Source organism: Camarhynchus parvulus, chromosome 15 (genome assembly GCF_901933205.1).
Source record: "Camarhynchus parvulus chromosome 15, STF_HiC, whole genome shotgun sequence".
Classification (NCBI taxonomy): domain Eukaryota; kingdom Metazoa; phylum Chordata; class Aves; order Passeriformes; family Thraupidae; genus Camarhynchus; species Camarhynchus parvulus.
The window spans coordinates 3,845,239-3,859,716 of NC_044585.1; positions in this window are offsets into that span (position 1 = coordinate 3,845,239).

Below are 14,478 nucleotides of genomic sequence, written 5' to 3' on the forward strand. Positions count from 1 at the left end.
GGCCCTGCGCGCCGCCGCCGCTCCGCTGCGCCCCCCGCGCCCGGCCCGCGGCTGCGGCGGCTGGGCGGGGAGCGCCGCCGCCCCCGGCCCCCGCCCCCCGGCGCCGGGCCCCGGCAGCGCATCGCCACCGCCACGGCCACCGCCGCCGCCGCAGCCGCCGCCAGCGGCACCGGGCCCGGGCGGCGTAGGGGAAACCGGGTCCTGCTCGCCCCGGCTGCCGCGGTCAGGTCTCGCCCCTTCTGCCGCAGACCCAGGCCAAAAATCCCCCCAAAACATCGGGGAAGTCCCAGGAAGGAACTTGGCACCCCCGAGGGCACAGCGCGTTCTCCTCGCTCGCCACTCGCTCCCCCAGAGATCTAGCGGGGCTCATTCGGTTGCCAGAGCAGCTCTCGAGATCTTTGTGCTCAGTAGTTCACCCCGGAGAGCTGACTACAGCTTCCAACAGCCACCGGGGCTTGCTTTCAATTTCAGATTGTTGGCATGTTCTCGGGTAACATTTGTCCTAAAGGTACCCTCAGTGAACGTTGGGAGTTGTATTCAGTTCAGCTCGCAGTACTATTCCCTCTATTAGGGGCAGGACTGGTTGGGGTTTCAGTTTTGGTTTTGTTGATTTTTTAAATCTCCTTAGATCCCAGTACAGGAAGGAGGCTGAGGCAGAATACAGCAGCATAAACCTGTATATTGTCACCTTTGCTAAGACCCCATTCTCTCAATTTCTGATTATACTCTAATTTCAAGCAAGGCTTTAACAGTGATGGCACAAAAACATTTTAAAGGGAACTTGTGCTTTTGATTCCTAGATTCTACAGACAGGAATTATGAGTTTCACAGCTTTTTTCTTTGTACACTGCTTTCTTGGGGCTTGCTTTCCTTTCCTTCACTTAGACCATGTTCATCTGTATGCAACAGCCCCAACACATCAGTCCAAGGGTGTTTTTGGCTGGGACAGTTGGTGACTGATGCAGTTTTCAAGCAGGGCTGGCTTCTGCCTGATGTCAGACCCAGGGCCCTGGAGAGCTGCTGATTATTCGTAACAGTTAGAACATGAATTGTGGGAATGCAAACTTCCCTCTGGCCATCTGCCACTGGGACTTGGCCTTTCGTGGGGATACACCCCAACAGCCTGGCTTGGGGGACCTGTTGATCCTTGGTCTTTTTCTTGGCAGCATCAGCTAACAGCAGTGCTGCCTTTTGACATGTGAGCACGTACTCTCCAAGGACCTGGCAGACTGGTGCCTCGTGCTGCTAGCACCTGTCCCAGCATGGTAACTGTTGGCCCTTATGACCACTGTGATTTTCTTTTTGTTGGTCACCCAGAGGTGACACCTCCTTTATCTCACAGCAATTCCCTCGGGCACTGACTTTTCCAGTCCTTTTGTCCTTGCAGTTCCACAGATGCTTACATTGCTGGAAAGAGGGATTGACCATAAGGTGAGATGGTTTGGACGATATTGGCCTTTTTAAAAGAACCTCTGTCCCAAGAGGAGCTGTGATTGCACAGATTTGATCATCTCTATTTAAACACAGGAGGGCGTTTAATATTTAAACTGATTGTGAGCACCTTCTGCTGGAAGTGCCTACTACAGCAAACCAAGCCTCCTGGTGTGATTAATGAAATCCATTGTGGCATCAATTTTCATCTCTAATGCTTCCTTCAGTGTATAAAACAAAAAGAGATTATACTGAGATGGTTTTAATCTCCCAAACAAAGCCTGAAACAAACCCCACTGCTGCATCTGTTAGGAGAGGGATGAAGAAAATCTATTGCTTGGATGGAGAGGGAAAAGCAAATATAAATCAGTGAAATGTATTGTAAATATGCCACCATCTTAGTCAGGCCTCTATACAAGCTTAATGTTCTTTTGGGGACTATTGACTGCAAAACATAACTGTGTTATCTGGAGCAACCCTGGATTAAAGCTTTGTTTATAGCACAACATATTATTGACTTCCACTTAAAAAAAAATTAAAAATCCATTGTCCTATGAATTTAATTATTGGTTTGGCTTTTTAGAAATATGGTATGTTACTGCTTCTAAAACTCCTTTGTATGCTACTTTATTAGTATTTGATTTTGTATGTGTCATCCCAATCAAATATCTATGAAAAACTGTTAAGAAATATAACAATGCAGTTTCTTTACAATGAAATGGTGGCATTATCTATTAGGATCCTAAAATGTATTTCAGCTGAGAGCTGGGACAGTTGCTGCCTATAAATGGACATCCAACTCCCATTTCTGCTCTTCTAGCCCTGCTTCAGCTTGGTTATGTCCTTTGGAAAGCCTCAGCCCAGAAAATAGAAGAACCAGTTATTGGAAACAAGTAAAACATGAGGTTGTTTTGTTTTAATTGCACTGCTGAAGGCTGATGTGAGACTTCACTGCTCAGGTACTGCAATAGTGAGTAGCTCTTGTGGAGATTTAGATCAGGCATTTAAAGAGCTGACATTCCTGAAACACAGAAGGTTCCTGTGTGTACAGAACAAATGATCTTTCAGCCTGGAAATCACTCCAGGGATGGCCCTTTCTGAAAATGCAAAAAGGCCAGACTGACTCAAGCACATAGAGAACCAAGAGCAAGTGACTGATGCCAGTGATGTCATCACAGAGCACAGAAATGTCACCTTGCCCAGGACACATTGCCTTCTTTGTGATATTAGCAAACAAGGGTGAAAATAAAGCATAGGTGTAAAAGAGTGGTGTAAGAGTCTTTGTAAGAGGGTCAATCATTCTTTCCTCGCTCAGATCAAAATCTTGCATAGTTCTGTATAAACTAGAAAGCAAAAGGTTCTATTCTTATGGGGCAAAAGGGTGGCACTGACCGTGCCTCTGAGTAATTTTTTTCCCTTCTTGCTTTTTTTCCATCCCACAAGCACTGAATCCAGTAAATAAGCCATGGGGAGGGTTGGAGAACTTGATTCAAGGAGCCATCCAGGGCAACCTGCCAGTGCAAATTCCCTCTGCTAAACAGGTTCCTAAAAGAGCAAGATACTGAAACAGGCAATCCAGCTTAAGCTGTGGATACAGCAGTGGGTATTGTCCTTCCCAGAGGGTCAAGGGGAGGTGAACTCTAAGCTGTGCAGGCTCTTCAAGCCCAGTGTCAAGTATATTGTTAAATCTGATGCTTTGAAATCTGTATTCTGCCTTGCAGGGATTTCACTGGTTGGTTTGTTCACAAAGGAAGTGTGGCAGAGGGTCTGGACCTTTGGTGGTTACACCAACAAACGCTGGAACATGTAGGACTGTATGACTTGAGCAGGACAAAGCATTTTTCACACATCAGAAAAGCTGCAAATCCAATAAATGTCCAAGTGCTTCAATCAATACCTTCACCTCAGCTGTGAGGGCAGCACTCAGATAACAGGCACTGCAAGGGATCATCTTTTTTTTTGTTTAGAGTAAGGGGAGAGAAAGATGTGTTGTGGGAAAGCCACAGCCAGACCTGTAAAAGTAGGTTATTGTCCTGTGCTTTTAAAGCCGACTGTGGTGAGAAAGGAATTCCCATCAACATCCTTAATCTTCCTGCCAGTGGGCTGACAGACTTCCAGGGGAGGCAGCACAAGCTATCAGGTTTCTTTTACCATTCTCTCTCTCTCTCTCACTCTTTCTCTCTCCCTCCCTGCCCCACTCCCCCCTTTCTGAATGATGAATTGCTTTATTCTTCTCTCTCTTTTTCTGCACTTTATTTCTGACAAATATCTTATGTTTTCTGGTTGTTTGTGTACCTCTGTGGCGAGGTGTTACAGCTACAGCCTGCTCTGCTGCAAGAGGTGCAGGCAGCCTCAGAGAGTTTGCAGTTAGCCTAATGAATAATTAAAGAACATCTGTGTCTTGCTTGCAAAACAGGCCAGAACTGTAAAGCCAGAGACAAGACTCATGTGTGACCTGTCTTTCTCTTTGCTTCTGTAATGTCCAAAGCTATCCAGTATGTGTGTGCCCAGTTTTTTCCTGATGCTGAGGAGAGGAAATACAGGATGGGAAGGTGTGTTTGCAGAGCTTGGTAAGGGTGAAAAAAACAGATTTATTGTTAAAATCTGGAAAGTTTTAAAAAGGGAAAGAAAGTTGTTATGAGTGTTAGCCAAGCAAGATGTAGTAAAAAAAAAAGGCCATCCTATTTTTCTCAAGGCTCAGTATCTCCACGGAGTTTCTGACAAGTTTGTTTTTTCCCAGGGTTATCAATATCACGTCAGGTAGAACAGAAAGACCACTCATCCACCATGGTGACTCATGGCATTGAAGTCAGGGGAAACATCCCTTGACTGCTAAGGGGGTAAAGCATGGATGACTCAGGAGTGCCCAAGGACAGAACCAACACCATGCTCACCCTGCCTGTGTGTAAGGAACAAGGGGTGCAAAGGGAAAAGAACAGGGGAACAGTTTGACTTGTAATATGGCACATAGGAGTTAGAGATGTAACTATTTTGTACTATAAGTGTTAGTCTCTGTCAATTGTGAAGTTTGGAAGCATTCTGTAACAGTCTTTCCAAAACAAAGCTGACAGTGCTGGGAACAAGCAGAACTACTCTAGACCTGGAGGAGAGGTATGGCCAATATTTCAGGCCAGCTTGATCTGTTTGGGGTACCTCACCAACAATTTGGCTTTGGTTCGCGCCTGGCCCTGATCTGACACACATGCTGCCTTACACCTGAGGCTCCTTGGCTTACCATGATCCAGGGAGACTCTGGACACAGGATTCAAGCTGGCTCCTTCTTTGTGGGACGACCTTCCAACACTTATGTCAAGAGGGCTCCCATCCTCACACACACTTGTGCCAGCTGCTGGGATTGCAGTGTGCCTTTGACAGACTGCTGGAGCTACTCAGAGCTGCTGGAGAAACTGCAGAGAAACAGAAAATGTCTCAGGGACACAGCGAGCACAACAGGGTGCAGAGGAGAGCTGGGCTGGGGAGGTACAGGGTGGCATTGAACACTCATGTGAGAGGTGTTTGGTCTGAGTGCTCCCACACAAACCCAGCTGTGGGCTGGCTGCTTCTGCAGCCCACAGGAGGAGTAAAGGTGTAATGGTTCCATGGGAGATGTACATCCACATCTAGACTGGTGCTGTGTTTTTTTAATGAACTAGGTGTTTTCAGCAGTGGGTGTGAGTTCTCTCTATTGAATCTTACCACATGACAATGTTTGCCAAGCCTTTGTGGAACAAACATTCCTATTAAGAATTAAAAAGTAGCTTGTGCCTTTTCCCATATTAAGGCACAAACTGAGAGAGCTGTTCTTGCTTGTATTTCTTTACAGCAAACCCTTAGGTCCTAAAATTACCTGTCATGGTGTGGGCCATGGAGTTCTGCAACCATTAAATGACTGGACATGACTTTGTGCTTTGTTGTAGGGAAAAATACTTGTTCTCTATGATCTCTCTGCTTCTTAAGGATATGCTGTGATTTGTAATGACTTGTTTTAGGAATGCTGGTCTTTGATCTGGCATTACTGGATTGTAATTGACCATGTTGACACAAAGCAATGGTGGGGGTTTAATGCAGCCTCTTTCACTCACTGTTGTGGTCAATTATTTCATGATAATGGCAACTCTGCCAGGTATTTTTGCTTCATTGAGCAATTATGTTGTTATGGAAACTGGTATTCTATAAATTATTTGAAGAGAGGCCTGATTCACTTCTTGGGAACAAGAAATTTTAAAGTAAAAAGTACAGGATAACAGGGGTTTTCATTAGCTGTATACTTATTTGTGTAATTACTAATCCTTAGAGCTGTTAATTTGCACTCCTTGGTGCAAATATCAGCACCTTCGTGTCCCTGCAGGATCTGTCACATCATTAGGAGTCAGACCATCCTGCCCAGGGGGAGGCATCCTGCATTTGTGCAGCACAGAAGCTTTCAGAGGAGCTTTTGCAGCACCTATTACCTATGAGAGTAATCCCCTTTCATGCCCTGAGCTGTTTCCTCAGCACTTTCCAAGAGCACGAACTAGATAAACATGTGGGTGGAAAACCATTGAACAGAAGTAATTAAGTTGCTCCTGGTGAGCTAAAGCTCATTCTACATGGATGAGGAATCCTGCATTAGCTTGAGGTAGTCAGTGCTATTCCCCAGCATCTTTCCCCTTTTTAACGCTTTCAAACTGAGATTTCTTCTGGTTCTTTTTAACAGCTGAGTTACTAAAAAGAACATTGTCACCTTTTACATGTTCAGCTCACAGGACAGGGGGCACACTGCCTCCCTGGGCCCCAGGAGTGCTCTGCACTGTCAGGAGCAATAACCTCTCCCCCTCTTATCTCTGGAGGCAGCTGGAAATCTGTCTTTGCTGTGTCAGCCTGGCCATGGGAAGACCTGCAAGTACCAGGGAACCAGTCTCCAGATGATGTTTCCCTGAGTAGTGGGGTTTAATTTGGGAGGCAGTAATCAACTTTGCTATAAAAATAGCCAAGTCTTGATTTCTCCAGAAAAAATGAAAATCCTGTGTCTTCTCATGCTAGTTGCTGGTTTCTAAATCCCCTTCAGTTTTGTCAGCACCCTTCTGTTTCACAGAATGGCGAGTTGCCAGACTGGTGTATCATCCTGGGGTCTGCTGCCCACATAGCAGGTATTCAAATTCAAAATAGCAGACTTTTTAAGAGTGCAGGACAGCTTCAGCTGGCAGGAAAAATTTGGGTTTCTTACAAATGTGGTTACATATTGGTGTATGAGAACAATTCACAATGAAATGAAACCTGCTACGAGTGATTTCCATTTTAAGCTCATGTTATGTATAGGAGTTTTCAAGAGAAAAAGAATTGCCAAATAACAGCTAAGACATACTGTTGAATTATGGGTATTGCTTTCTGCTGTTTAATTACTTGCAGACTGCACTACCCTGTTGGAAAGGCAATGGCAGAACAGTTTTCATCTGGCAAAAGTATTTCTGTAGGATTAGAAAGTAAATTATTTTCCACCACTTGTACTGCTCAGAAAATCAATGTATCTTTTTTGCCCCATTTGGGGACTTGAATCACAAACAAAGGCAGAACATAGAAAGCTTCTTTATTTTCTTGTTTTACTGCAAACATAACAACTCTGTACAGCACTGTGCAAAGATCCCTGGACGTGGCACATGGCATCTACTTTTGGAGAGACCTTTCCCAAAACTACACACCACCCCTCCCTGTACTGTCTGCTTTCCAAGGAGTTCAAAGCTCTTCACAGAAACCATAATGAGGCAACTCTTGGGGTGGCATTGTCCTGTAATCCCTGCTCCCCTTTCACAGAGGGATGAGGAGAAGCCAAGGCAGCAACTTGCCAACAGTCCCCAATGCCAAGGCATGCAAATCTCATGACCGAGTTGTGACCTACAGTCCTAACCCTTAGATCAGAGTTCCTCTTCAAGAGACAAGTCACAAAAGGAAAACAAAAGAATTGCTGTCAATATCTCTTTGCAATGACTACACTGCTTTGGTTTTTGTGTCAGACTCCCAAGGATCAAGGAAGGAGCTGCTGTAACACAGCTGAAGTCACAGATATGTAACAGTGATGGTATAAAACAGCTGAAGAGAACAAGAGCAAGAGAGAAGGTTGAAGCTCCAGAGGCCTTGAGATCAAAACATAAGCAACAGGGAAAACATGAAAGAGATTGGTCTTAAATACTAGAAAGGACCAATGGAGAGAATTAATCCATATTACAGTAATTTTACTGGTCCACTTTACAGTAATTTTTTTAGATTTAAAATTGTGAGAGAAATTATTCTTGTAATTTTAAAAAGTATTTCTTTATTCCTGCTGGGAGGACCTAGTTGACATCAGTTGTAAATGTGTTAGGACAGAAAAATCAAAGTGTTTAACTGCTGCGGGGCACTCTCATCATATCATAATGCCTTTTGAAGAGGTAATTCAATGATTGATCAGAGGAGATCTAATTAACTGACTACATTATATGAAAAAAACAACCACGGAGAAAGCTGTGATACTCTGGGTATCACATTCATCAGAATCTTTGCTCTGCTGCAGGGGTGTGGGTGTTGTAAGGAAAAGCCAAACCTTCATTCAATAGATCACCTAAAAATAAACGTTAAGATTAAAAGTTTCCTTTCTCTTTCTATCCTGCCTTTCCCATATTATTGCTTTGCATACTTCTAGACATTTTAGGAAGTGCATAGACCATATTTGTCACTAAAATATTCAGCATTAAGCTAACTGCTTAAATCTAATATTCACCCACACATTATCTATATGGGGGTGAAATTTAGATGTGAACATTACCTTAATAAAGTGCCTTCTATTCTTGTTTCCCATTTTTGCATTTTGCTGTACAGCATTCCGTGCCTGCAGGGGCAGGGTGAGCTCAGTTGCATTGGGAATGACATTTATGAACATTTAGTGCAGCCTTGGTGTGAGTTCACAGCCAATGTCTCCCATGGGGTGTGTGAAGGCAGTGATGTGACAAAAAGGGAGCCAGACACTCTTCACTGGGATCAATGAATACCTTGACATGCTGTTGTCAAAAGAAATGAAGATTAGGGTGCATATTTTTCTTACTCAATGGCCTTTCATCCTGGATGTAGAGATTGATAAAATCCACAGCAATTCAGGCTCTGAGTTTGGCTGAATGCCCTTTGGTCTATGATTCTCCTCTCGCTTGAAGATCAGGTTATTTTATAAAGCTCCACACCTTTCCTTGCCTAGAATGACATGAAATCAGCTTTGTTGAGCAGGAAGGGAAAAGTAATCAAAAATCATATTTTGTACATTATTTCAGTACTGTGGGTTAGCTTGCCACTTATTTGGGTATCTGGTTTCTTTCAGCAACACTTTGATATTAAAAGTATATCTTAGTTTAAATAAACATAGTTTTGCCTATTTTAGTAATCCTCTTTTAGGTCAGTGTCAGGTGTGGTCTTATGTGAAGAATTTCGTTTTTATTTTCCCTCACTGTTTTCATATAAAGCCATCATATAGACAGATGAGTTTTGCTTCCCCAAATTTACACTTAAATGAAGACATTTCAGTGAAGGCCAAAAAACAAAGGCAGCAACTACCTTCCAAACATTCCATTATTGAATATCCTTGCAGAAGAGCTTGTATGGCTTCCCATTCCACTGTCTGCCTCATAATCCTTGCTACTCCCTGGGTCAGTTTTGTGCTACTCAGTATAAAATACACACTGTGTCAGTTTTACTCCAGTTATTTAACTCCAAACCTCCAAACCAATACACAACTAGCTGAAATAGTTATGGGTATGCCCTTCAAGTGTTTTTGTTTGTTGAGTGTTTCAGAACTTACTCAGTGGGAAAAAGGAGATGCTTGCACATAACATGATACGTCTGCAGAGTTCAGGAAATATTGTCTCACTTTTTGAAGCACACCAACATCCCTGTCCAGTGCAGAAGCCTCCTGGGAACTTGCTGTGGGCAAGAAAGGTAAGAGCTTACTGTTATTTTTAGTGTGTCTGCACATGCGTCACCCTTGGTTGCTTCTCTTTCTCTCCTGATGACTTTTCAGCTCAATAAGTTGTAGCATAAATAACCTGCAGTGCTATAGCCACCAGAAATTGGAAAATCATTCAGCAGCACAGCCTAAGAGCCACCTCCAGCCAATGGGGGAAAGGCCTGTGGGTCAGGGAGGTGATTTATGGGAATCATCTCTCAATTGCTATAGAATTAGCACTTAGAGTTGGAAAAAGAAGCTGGAATAAAGGACTCTATGGAAAAGTGCCTCATTCTGCACTTCAAATGTTTTATTTTAAAAGCTGGAGTTGTATTTATAGAAATTAAAACGGGGTTCCCCAGTGCTAGCCTTTTGTGTCTATTATTCTAACATGCTTCTATTGAACTTGTCTGGCTTTCTGCTACCATTAATTGTATCTATTAGTCGTTAGTCTGTTGAACCCTTCTTCTATCTCAGTTTTTGAAAAATAAGAGCAGTTTGAGTAATTGGAGAATGCTGTTTAGGCCAGTGATTGTGTTTATAAAACAGAAACATTATGTTCCTCTTTATTTACAGTCATTGTAAATGGAAAATGCATCTATTGTTTGTGTTGCTCTGAAATTATGTATTGCTCTTTCAGACACCTGAGGACCCATTATCATCTCCTGAATTTTTGTGTTTGTCTGTGAGAGAAAATGCCCTTTATTGTCCTATCTCAGAAACACCATCTCATCAACTGGAAACCAATTTAGAATTCTTTTAATTCAGCAGATCATTAGAATATATATGACACTTCCAGGGAAAATTAAACCACGTGGAAGCAATAAAAGACTGGCAGTTATGTCTGATCAACAGTAATAGTCCAGCATCTTGGGAGAAAATAATGTATTTTAATTCAGAAGCCTCTCAACATTTAACAAAGCTGAATTTTGTCTTTTTAGCCCATTACAAAATTACCAGTATTTGGAATTTGGTTTTGTACTGTTTTTTGTGCATTTTGTTGTTGTTGTTTTGTGGGTTTGTTTTGTTTTGTTTTGTATTTTTTAGGTGGGAATAAGGGGAAAGAGTGAAAAGACAGACAGCTGCAAGGACTTGCAGCACATTCTAATGCTTTATTTTGTTTGACCTGATTTAACAAGCTTCCTCTGTTGAAATATCATCGTCTATGTCGGGAATTATGTCAGGAAGCACAATATGTGCAGTGTGGGTGAGTGAGCTTGCAAAAACTGTCAATGAAGATCAATTATAGGAATTTTTGAATTACACATTAGATAAGAAGCAGATGACTTCTTTTCCCTTGCAACTGCGCTGTTCACTATTTTTGTCTAAATTCAAATCCAGCCGTAGAGGCAGTGAAAATCTGTCACAGAGCGTCACAGCCTGCCCAGGCTTATTGATCATTCTCTTCTTTATGGCTGAGGTCCTGCAGAGCCCTGGTTTTGGCACTGAGCTCTATGCAGAGGAAGCCAGAGAGCAGCAATCCACTAACAACCTACGATTTATATGCAGCTTGGGCAGAAATGGCCCTTTACAAATGACTTGGTAGGCATGAAAAGAAAAATGCTATTTAGGAGTTGCCATTTTCTGATGTGTTGGTACTGCTGAATGATGCAGTGGGGGCTGTGTGTCCTTCTCTCACACCACAGCTGGGCAGGCAATGACAGGAGAAGGCAGCCTTGCTCCTGCACCTTCACTGTTTATAAATACCTTGGATCAGCCTCTTCATTTCTGAATGTGCAATAGCATTTTTTTGCCCCAAGAGGCTACATATAAGGGGGGAAGACTTTTGCAGACTCTACACAGCTGTTGAACACCACTGCCAGCATTTCCTGGCTGTGCCTCTGGCTCAGTTTGGAGCTGAATTCCAGAAAACAAGTAGGATTTAAAGAACCCTCTTCAAGAGAGAAGTAGCAGTTCTTATTCACAGGAACTAGATGATACATCATCTTTTGAGGCTGGGATACTGAAAGCCATCAGAATGAAAGCCAGGGGAATGTAGAGAAGAAAGAGGTGCAACAAACTATGCAGCAAATCTCTTTTATTCCAGAATCTTGTATTCTAAATTATCTTTATTTTGTAGTATCTGTTCATGGAGGAATAGGTTGATGCAGAACCCAGACTCCTCCACTGATTTAAATGCTGTTTTCTGGAGGATTTTAAGTGGTAGCTGGTTGTTAACAAATAACAATTACTTAAGATACATTTAAAGAAATTATTTATTTATTTTAGTTGTTGTTGATTTTTGTCATTTTGAGGTTGGCTGTTAGCCTTTTATTGATAGCTCTTTGATATGAAAAGCTGACTACTTTCTGCTTTGCGCTTAAAAGCTTTAAGATGTGGGGTGTGCCAAGTCTGCACCTTCCCCTCATTTCCAAGGGACTAATTGATACTAATTGTTCTCATCCACTGGCACAACTCATTAATGCTGCATCTGATCCATTTCAAATTTCAGAGAAGCAATGCACAAGATCCATTGCTCTGAGGAAAACTGGAGGGCTAAGTGGTGAGAGGAATAGAAAGAAGAAAATATTCTACCTTAGTACCTCTATAATTCAATTATAGAGGAATTTGAACTAGTAGCATAAACCCACCTTTCATTTAAAAGTTATTTTCAAAACAAAAGTCGACCTGCAGTACTTTAAAAACACAGGGGGAAAAAGAAGCCTAAAGCCCTTTTTTATTCAGGAAATGTTTATTCCACAGAAGCTCTTTCACATGGTATTTCCATTCCTCTTTCAAGATTTGTATTCTTGTATCCAGCCTTTGGCTAAAAATGGCAAAATGCAATTCCTTGGCAGACCATGAGCATTGCACCATTGCAACAACTTCCCACCTTTCTTTTTTTTTTTTTTTTTTGAGGAAGAATATACTGGGTTTGGAGCCTTTTCTTTCCAGGTAGTAAAGGAAATTTAAAAGTGAGAAAAAACAATGTGAGCCAGGCCAATCACCATGAGAAATGGTGAAGAGCACTCCAAAAAAAGCAATTTCACCATGCAGTGACCTCCAAAGCAGCCAGAAATTGTCATTCACTTCCTTTATGAACCTTAAATTACTTCACTGTTTGTCAGTGTATTTCTTAATCACTTATTCATCACCATTCTTAACATGGAAAAGCTGTTTAAAAATGAGAATCCCACCACAGTCACTGTAAAATATCTCCTGGCCTCCAAGCAAACATTATAGAACTAATTCTAGAAGAATTAAAAAAAGTAACATGTAGGCTGTCATTGCCGAGCTCTTCGGGACAGGAACGAACACACCCACTCAGAGCAAGAACATCTAAAATCCATAAGGTACCAAAATCGTGATTCCAGATTAAAAAATAGGCAGGCAATCAAATCCAAATTTCTTTTAGTCTCACCTGGAAGAGTCCTTTGACATTAAAACTGTCATTGCCTCATCTGCTGCTTTTATTTATACTCTGCACAAAGTGCTACTATTGTGCTTTTTCACCCTATTGACACTGCCCACCATGCCACAGGGCTGCAGAGCACAGATTATTGGTTACTGGAATTTTGGAATAAATCTTCAAAGGAAAAATACAGAGTTTATTTCAAGTTCAATTACACAAAGAATCCAAGTCTACCTCTGTATTTTAAATCATCAGAGTTAGTAAAGACTGGGTTTGTTTTCTTTTAAAAAGCTGGCATAATTTTAACAGACATATTTTGTTTAATCTATTTGCATACATCATTTTGATACTTCAGTCTAATGGTATACCTGGGCACTGATACCCAATCCCACAAACAAGCAAATTATTGCTGTAGTTGAGGAAAGGATGTCTTTTCTGTGGATTTGTTGATTTAAGGCAAAGAAAAGAGTCCTGCTGTGAGCATCCAGAATTAATTCACCCTAGGACCAACATATGATTAAATTTTAATAATAAGTTTAATTGTGCTCTCAAAAGAATTCTGTCTCTTCACCATAAAGGTATTTCTGTTCTTTTTTTCTCTTGGAATCTAAGTAAAATATAACTGGATATGGCCATTTTTACATGATTATTCTATCTAAATTCCAGAGTAATTGAGTGTTATGTTAGATGCAGTTGCCATCTGATAAGCAGCACCTGTCCTATTCTAGGTTTTATCTTGTAAACCAGAGTTGCCTCCCCTTCCCCATCAATGAAAACATGCAAGTGGTTCCTTAGGACATTTAAAACAAAACATTTTTTTATAATGGCTCAGATACTTTATCAGTTTTGCTTTAATTAAGCTCCTGTCACCTGTTGCTGTGCAACATGTAATTCCCATTAAGTCATGACAAATGTAGTTTTCAGCAGCTCCAGGAGATGTTAATGTGAACACATCAATATTCATGTCTCTTGACAGATTGTGAGGTTTAATAAATTGCTTTCTATAAAATAATTTTTGTGGAATCAGGGATGTTCCTCTGATAGCACAAAGGAAGCCTGAAGCTGAGATATCTAAAATATCATTTGCTTTTCACTGCATCTGCAAGTTAATAAATTATTTCTCTGGAAAGTAATGAGGGATTTGTTTTAGGCTAAATATAAAAAAATGTAGACAACAATTAGGATTAAAAAAAGCACTTCACTTTCATGAGGTTAAATGCTCAGTTTGCACATAAAGAAAGATTCTTAGTGACCCAATTCTGTTACTATTTCATTTTGGTCACACCAGAAATTCATCATGATTATATTTTGGCTTACAGGGAAATTCAACATATGGCTGTGTTAGGAGAGTGTGGTCACAACTGAGCAGTGTGTGCTGGAATGAGGAACCCTCAGAACTGGGATTTGGTCTGAAGAGCATCATCACATATGTCTGTTTGCATTTTTATTAATAAATCAAAAGAGAGATGACAACTATGTATCTAATAGGAAGGCCCTGTGTTTTAAAAACTGTTTTAATGAATTTTACTTCTGTAAATATAAAGAAAATAGAAGCTATACATAAAAACCCCCAGTGAATATTAGCACTTGTATAATACAATTATTAGCATATTATTAATACAAACAAAAAAGGCCTTTAATATTTTAGTCAAAATAACCTTGAAGAATATTATCTCTGTGCCTACCTTCTAGTGAAAGTCTATGGAAGAAACACCAAACAGCCTTTCAGGTCTTTTAAAGTTTCATTTCCTTT